At 37.9% G+C, this 8646-nt stretch overlaps 1 pseudogene; it reads right to left on the bottom strand.

Moving 5' to 3' along the window:
* Window positions 1-5714: 5714 nt before the first annotated feature.
* On the bottom strand, window positions 5715-6721 carry LOC108712277 (annotated as a pseudogene).
* Between the last annotated feature and the right edge of the window lie 1925 nt (window positions 6722-8646).

The raw sequence follows: 8646 nt of genomic DNA, 5'->3' as shown, positions 1-8646 counted from the left end.
TTCACTGTCCCCATTTTTTGTGGGTGATTCTTTTTAATTTACTTTTAATTGCATAACATCATATTCACAATGCCTTGCAGAAGGATACATGTGTACGGGATACTATGGAGTCCTTCAGGCAGGGACTGATATTGTGCAGACAGGAGCCGAAGAAGGATGAAGAAGGTGAAGAGTCAGGGTCTGGTAGGATAGCAGATGGCATGGGGGAAGAAACAGTGATGGGGAGAGCAGTGGGTGTAGAGACCAAAACTGGAACGGAAAAGAGTGGGTAAAGAACCAGTGATAGGGAGAGCAGTGGGTGTAGACACCAGAACTGGAACAGAAAATAAGTTAGGGAACACAACCAACAACAAGGAAGACCTGGGTTCAAGCCCCAGCAAATCCTCCCAAAATGCTACATTCTCAGAAGTCTGAGACGTGTCATTCATAGCACAGGCTATTCAATAAACAACATATTATTCAGAACTTCTATACCATGGCACACAGCTTTTAATACATTTTGTATACTGTTATGTTTTGGGTAGCCGAGGATGAGTAGAGTATAACAGTGCTTTATTAGCAGAGACTCATGCAGCCATTATACAACAGTAACTTTCACTTTTAAGCTGAATGAAGTATGCACAGAATAAGTCTGGCCACAGTGACATCTACAGGCCATTTGTATAAACACCACATATTCCCCCTATAGTAGGAAAGCATTTGGGCAAGTGTAATATACAACAACAATGCATCTTAAAGCAATAATATACATTATTCACTTCACATAGTCCTGGGTCCATGCCGCAAGTTTTCTGATTCTCTCAGTACGCCTTATAGGTTCACTTTCTTCAGGCCTATTGCAGTTGACATCAGTAGTAGGAAAATGTCCTTCATCAAATGGAGCTTCTCCAAAGTCATATCTAACAGGAGCAAGATGACTTGCATTCCATAAACGTCCATCAGACCGTTCATATGTGTATGGTCCTTGTTGGCGTCTCACTTCAAGTGGTGTCGTAAATTTAGATTTTCCTTGTTTCAGTATTCCTGGTTTCTTAATTCTGACTAAAGATCCAGGCTGAAACGCATGCGCACTATAACGCCGTTACGCACATGCGCACCAGAACACGCACTCAGCCGTGGCCAGCCAGGTTGCCTAGGGCGCCTGGCTGGGTTGGCCCGGCTCTGACGATGAGCACCACGGACAACATAGCCATCTACCAAGGACAGTTCAAGTCTGATCTTGTAGTAAGGTCGAAGTTCAGGACTGAGTTTCTTCTCAGAATTTGGCCATTTGCTTTGTAAGATGTCCCGTAATTTTACTTGAATTGGACATGTGAGGCAAGTTTGCTTAAAATCAGCAGCTGTAACTGTAGATGATAGTAAATCAGCCAATGCTACAACTTCTATGTCCTCATCCAGTGTATCAGAAGCTGCAGGTAAAAGTAAACGTGACAAACAATCAGTAGTAACCTGGTTTGTAAGCGGTGTAGTTAAAGGGCTATGATCAGTGCATACATTAAATTCTCTACCCCATAGGTAGGTTCTCCATTTTTCTGTTGCCCAAACACACGCTGGAGCTTCTTTTTCAACAGTGGAATACTTACGCCATGTCTCTGTAAGTGTTCTGGATGCAAATGCAACAGTTTTCTCTGTATGATCAGCATGGATCTGTGTGAGAACTGCACCAATGCCATAGTCTGAAGCTTCTGTAGTAACCAAAGTGGGTAGTGCAGGATCAAATAAAGCTAGCACTGGACTGTTCACAATTAGCTGTTTCACTATTTCAAAGCTATGTTGAGCAGACTGACCACACAAGACTTAAAGCTTGTAAGGTCTGGAAATCAGATGGAGAGGAGGTGCTTGTATAACAGTGTTGACGTGGTCAGGTTCAAGCAGTAATCCATTTTGTGAGGTTATATGACCCAGAAATTACAGCTGAGTTTGTCTGAAGTGGCATTTGGAAAGGTTCAGTTTCAGTCCTACAGAATCAATGCATTTCAGAACCTTTTCAAGGTACTTGTCATGAAGATCCATGTTGGAGCTTAGACAATTGTATCATCCAAGTAGCATTCTACACCAGGTATGCCATGGAGTATAGAAGACATCAGTCTTTGAAAACAACTCGGTGCTGAAGCCAGTCCATAAGGTACATGCTTGAACCAAAACAAACCATCATGGGTGATAAATACAGTGAGGTCTTTATTTTCCTCATGCAGTAATACTTGATGATAAGCACTCTGAAGATCCAGAGTAGAAAAGAGTTCTAAAAAATATTTCCTCTACACAACTTGTATGCTAACTTAAAGGACAAGTAAAGCCTACATTTAACTACCATGTATATAAGTTGGGCATATCTTTCACCCGGTGGCATTTTCCCTCTAACACATCATCAGTAACATTGAGACATGTATGCTGTAAAGTTTATGCCATGCAGAAAGCAGGTTCACACAAGCACAATATACTTTGATAAAAAGTTTTGCTGGGGTTGAGCAATGTAATGGTTTAGCTGAGCCTAGAAGAGGTGGTTAGGTGAAAATAATAGGATCAGACAGCTACAGTTTCTGTGGGAACTAGCAATGCTATCTCTTCATTGGCTGTAAGACTGGAGTGTGTGTTTAGAAATCTGAGTTGAGAAGAACTGAGCTTGCTCACAAGTCAACATATCGGGTTTTCTTATTGTTTGCCACTTTTATTGATTATAAAAAGTGTGGAGAGTGTGCTGGTATGCTCCTGTAGGCAATGTGATGCCATGTATCGGGAGGTCAATCTGGGGATCCTTGTGCTACCGTGGATTGACTGCCAGTCAGTCTGGGTGTGTGACCGTGCCATCCTGTACTGACTAAGAATAGGGACAGTGTTAGGTTAGTGTTAAGGAGGTCAATCCCACACCCCCATCCCAATCCTGAAAACAATACCAATCCCACAGCCAGTCTGGGTGGTGAAGCCAGCCATCCGCTAAGACTGGCTTAGACTTAGGGACTAGAATAGGGACAGTGTTAGGGGCATGGCATCAAATTGACAGGAGCCATGCCCACTTCACACTGCCCAATAATTAAAATTCTTTATCTTTAGAAAAAAATGAAAAACATAAGTATATTTATGTTCACTAAGAATGCGTTTAGATGCAGAGTGTGTCTTTTTGCGATTTCTATAGTTCTTTATGTTCTTGTATTGGTCATCTGAACTTGATGCGGTATAGACATAGGTGCAAATAGGCAAGTTTAGAGTCTAATTGCAAATACAGGGGAGGAGAGGGGTGGCATCGGCGGGGGCAACCCGTGTGCCTGCAGAATTTGCTTGGTGCACAGGTCGCTCCATTGACCTTTCTTTGCTCTAGGGTATGGGTATGTTTTTGCAAAAAAGGTTATTGCATATCTTTTTTTTTATTGTTTGTCCCATTTATTGATTTTAAAAAGTATGGAGAGTGTGCTGGTATGCTCCTGTAGCCAATGTGATGCCATGTATCAGGAGGTCAATCTGGTAGTCCTTGTGCTACACACTGCTCTAATAGAATTATGAAGAAGGGTCTCCATAAGGTAGAATGTTTACTCACCACATGGGGGAAGTGGCCTTGGTGCACCACCCTGAGCCCTCAGCATTAGGAGCAGACAACCGTAAATGAATTTGGAGCAGGCACTCAAATAAAGGCAATCTTCCATCAAATAGTTGAAGCGAAGTAAAAAAAAAATTGTGTCCTCTGCCTTACGCGTTTCGTGTTACAAACACTTAATCATAGGCTGTTCTGATCTACTTTATTACCCAAGGCCTATCAAATTCACAGGAAATCCCCTAATAAGGCTTACCTTGTCCTTTAAGGCTCGTTTGCAAAGGCCCTGTTTCAGCACAATAATACAGGTCTGCATAGAATGGGATTGCTCAGATGGAAGTGGAAGAACATGATCAAACTGCACGGAGTCCTGACCTCAACCCAACTGAGATCAGGTATAATGCCACCTTAGAGCCAGGCCTGATGCCCAACATCAGTGTCACTTGTGGCTGAATGGAAGCAAATCCCCTTGGTTTGGAAATGAGATGTTGGACAGGCAGATGTCTGGATAGTTATGGACATGTAGTATAAGAGAAACCCATTGTCCATTAGCTTTACATGCCTATGTTGTGTTAGTCATTCAAATTTATCATAAGTTGATAAGCATCAACATTACAGATAATTGAAATCTACTTTACATGTAGGTTCTGTTTTTCTGGCCATTCCTTTTAGGTTTGTTCTAGAAATAAAAATCAGCCTTCTTATTACTGTTTTCTTTCTGCCCTTGTAATACATTGGCACCTTGTTCCATATTGGAATTGCTACTGCTTGGCATCTCATTGGTCTATTTTGTGTGAGCATATACTAACAAAGGGTTTAATCTGCCAATCACAAAAAGAAGACGTATATTATGAGTAACAGAACCTGATTTCTCTGACTTGGAATATGTGTGTCTTTTACAGTACATCAGATGCAGGTAGTAAAGTCTTTGAGATTAAGTAACTTCCACTAATGTTGGAGCTCAGTTGGTGCTTCAGGCCACAGTTTCTGGCCAAGCTCACAGGAGCAGCACCTTTCCTGCTCTTGTGGAAGTCTGGATGGCTGGAAGGGGCTGCAGGGAGTCATTTCTAGCCTCATTGGCCCTCTCTCCTTTTTTGGATTCCAATACTAAGCTCATCCTGGGTCTTTCTTTATTGCCAGATTTTCTCTCATTGCCCCAGGACTTAATTTTCTAGCCCTTGTCGAATTGGATAGCTCAGCTACTAGTGACTAGGCTGGAAGACATCCCTTGGGAGCAGAAACTCCAGGCAGAAGTGTTTAAGATCCCTTTGACATTTTACATACTTATTTCTCTCTCATTATTAGCATAAGGCAGGAGGTGGGTTCAGAATTTGTAATGGGAACAAACAGTTGGATATAATTCTTTGGCTGCATGTAGGGATGAAGCACACTAACTTGTTCCAGCAATTCCCCTTAATTACATTTTATTTGCAGAAATTTAAAGTACAAGCTTTCAGGGGCCAAGCCCGTTTCTCAGGTGCATCTGAGGGCAATCCTGCATTAAAATACGAAAAAACGCCAGTGTTTCTTTAGAACTTTTATGACTTTCCGTCATACATGATATGATGTCACTGACTTAAGACTGAGGAGGATATAGCTTAATCTTATCAGTTCGCCAGGTCTAAGGTGGTGAAGGAAACTCTGGCGAAAAAGGTAACGTTCAGTAAAATTTGCACTTTAGTGAATTTGTGGAGTAACAATCATTCGCCTGAGCGAGAATTTGCCTGGCAAAAGGGTGCGAAACTGCTTTAGCAATGGTCTCTTTTACTAGCGAATTGGCCTCTACATCTGCGAATGCTCTGCAACAAATTATGCTTTAATATTTTTTTTAGCTATTAATAATGCCTTAAAGGAGAACTAAAGATTAACTAAAAAAGTAGGTAGAAATGTTGTATATTATGATTTGGACTTCTGTACCAGCCCAAGGCAACCACAACCCTTTAGCAGTAAAGATCTGTGCCTCTGAACATGCCCCAGTAGCTCCCCCATCTTCTTTTCTGCTGATTCACTGCACATGCTCTGTGCTGCTGTCACTTACTGAGCTTAGGAATCCACTCACAACATACTGTATATATATCATATAAAAGTCACAATATAAGGCTGATTAGTAATTAATACTGATAATTACTACATGGCAGCACAGAAATTTAATTATCAGCCTTCTGTGATCAAAACTTTATAGACAGAAAATAACATTTTATTACTGGTCGTACAGAAGAACAATGTTACATTTGCCATAAACTGATAATTAGGGTGACATCCATTTCACAAATGCTCTCCTCACAAATTAAATTTTTAAAAAAAATATTTAGACATAGGATGTAAAAATAACTAACATACTTGTAGATGAGTACACTCCTACAATGGCAAATATAAGAAGCTGAGTCACAGAGGTATCGGAGCAGGACAATTTAAGAACAGGGGGTGCATCACAGAAGAAATGGGATATCTGATGAGCATTACAGAAGCTCTTGTTAAATATGTTCCTAGTGTGAATAAAAGAATGAAGGAAGCCAATGGCATAACATGCAATAATCATTCTTCTACACACTCCTCTTTTTATAATTATATGGTAAACTAATGGTCTCCATATATCAGCAAAACAGTAATATGCCATAGCAGCCAACAGAAGAACATAAAAATACAATTAAACAGCACAAGCCAATAATGATATTTCTTTATCCTCAGAGCGGAGATCTGAGAGAGATCTTGGGATAACAACAGAGGTGTAACACATATCTATAAATGCTAAATGTTTCAGGAAGAAGTACATGGGGGTGTGCAGAATATGGCTTGGTATTATGAGAGCTATCAGTCCACCATTGCCTAAAATAGTGAAGATATATATCACCAGGAACACAATAAAAAGAACAGGCTCCAACTCAGGGTCATTTGGTATTCCCTCTAACAAGAAAAATATATCTAAAGATTGGTTTGTTTCCATTCTTTTGAAATGCTTGAAATGTAAAGTTCTGTAGAGAAATGCTTGAATTGTAAAATTTTGTAGAGAAATTAATTATTTAACAAATTTGGGGTTGTCAGACAAACAAGTTTCCTTCTTTGTAAATATTTGCTTCAATAACTTAAGGATTTTCTATTTCATTCCACACTTGGTTTAGTTCTGTGTATACAAGACTCTATCTTCTTCCATTTCCTAATGCTTGAATATACCTAAAACAAGAATAAACGTTTCTATTTGACCACATTCACCTCTAATAAGATTATTAACACTACGGGTAAATTTGTAATAAAATAATTCAAGGTGTTTTCCACAATTCCGAAAATTCACAGCAAAAATAATGCAAACTCCATTTTTTTCAATTTCGAATTTTACGAACTCTAGGGGCAAATTTACTTAAGGCCGAATATCGAGGGCTAATTAACCCTCGATATTCGACTGTCGAAGTTAAATACTTCGAATATCGAAGTCAAAGGATTTAGCGATATTCGTTTCGTTCGAACGAACGATTAAATCCTTCAAATCGTTCGATTCGAAGGATTTTAATCGATCTTGTTAGAGGGACCTTCCCCATAGGCTAACATTGACTTCGGTAGCTTTTAGGGCAAAGTTTTTTTTAAAAGAGACAGTCGAATGGTCAAACAGTGGAACGATTTTTAGTTCAAATAGTTTGATTCGAAGTCGTAGGTGACCTAGCCCATTCGATGGTCGAAGAAGGTCGAATATCGAGGGTTAATTAACCTTCGACATTCGACTGTCGAAGTTAAATCCTTCGAATATCGAAGTCGAAGGATTTAGCGCTATTCGTTCGATTGACTAACATTGACTTCGGTAGTTTTTAGGTGGTGAACTAGGGGGTCGAAGTTTTTTTTTAAAGAGACAGTACTTCGACTATCGAATGGTCAAATAGTGGAATGAATTTTAGTTTGAATCGTTCGAGTTGAAGTCGTAGTCGAAGTAGCCCATTCGATGGTCGAAGTAGCCAAAAAAAACATTCGGAATTCAAAGTTTTTTTTATTCATTCCTTAATGAATGGGCCCCTTAATGTCTCAGATTTATTCATTAAAAAAAATTTTAATAAAAAATCCAACTACAACCTGGCAAGCTTCTATTTAAGTATATGGCAGGTGTATTTTTTAACATTCAAGCCATTTTATCTTTCGCTTTTTTTAAAAAAAAAATTTAACACGAATGGAAAAGAGCAATTTTCATTGCTACTGTGTTTTTTCCTCCATGACATAATGTGATCAAGTTTTTAAGATTCCACTATTTTTTCATAAATTTACTAGCAATAGACAAACAAATATGAGGTTCAGAATAATACATGTTTTAAATTCAAAATGTACATTTTTTTTTTTAAATTTTGAAAATGAATCAATTTTACTAGGAAAGAAGATTTTTTTTCAAATATATACATTCATGAAAGCTCTACAAGTAAGTACTAAACCACAACTTAAACAAAGGATGATCATCACAGTTATAGAAAACAATCATAAAATGCTTCCCAATTCTCATTTTAGAAAATAAATAAAAGAAGAGCATGAAAAGAATTCTACCTGAAGTAGACATTTTATAAATGATTTATTAGTTATAGAAAAATTTCATAGAATGATTTCCAATTCTCATTTTAGAGAATAAATAAAATAAAGAGCATGAAAATAACTCCAGAAGTTCTTGAAGTAGACGTTTTATTAATGGAAACCCCTAATTTTATTTGGATCTAAACAGGGTAAGAAAAAGATTAACCTAAATAAAACCAAATCAATTTAAAAAAATGAATGTTCTAAATAAATTCTTTAGGTTATAGAAGGTTGATTTAACAGATCTTGGTTGGATTAAGAGGAAGTCTATTGATAATTTAATTAAACTAACATCTTAGTAGTGATGAGCAAACTTTTTTTAAAATTAATTTTGAAATTAAATTTCAAATGGAAAAACTTAATTTTATTTGAATTTGAACAGAGTGAGAAAAAGATTAAACTAAAAAATACATTCATTAAAAAAATAATGTACTAAATATATCCTTTAGGTTATAGAAGGTTGATTTAACAGATCTTGGTTGGATTAAGAGGAAGTCTATTAACATATATACCCACACCAATATGGGACTTAACCTCCAAATGCAATTAAAGCAATATTAGATAACCAATGGCCATACAAA

The sequence above is a fragment of the Xenopus laevis genome, chromosome 3S, assembly GCF_017654675.1.
Source record: "Xenopus laevis strain J_2021 chromosome 3S, Xenopus_laevis_v10.1, whole genome shotgun sequence".
NCBI classification, from domain to species: domain Eukaryota; kingdom Metazoa; phylum Chordata; class Amphibia; order Anura; family Pipidae; genus Xenopus; species Xenopus laevis.
This window is presented reverse-complemented; position numbering and strand designations above follow the sequence as displayed.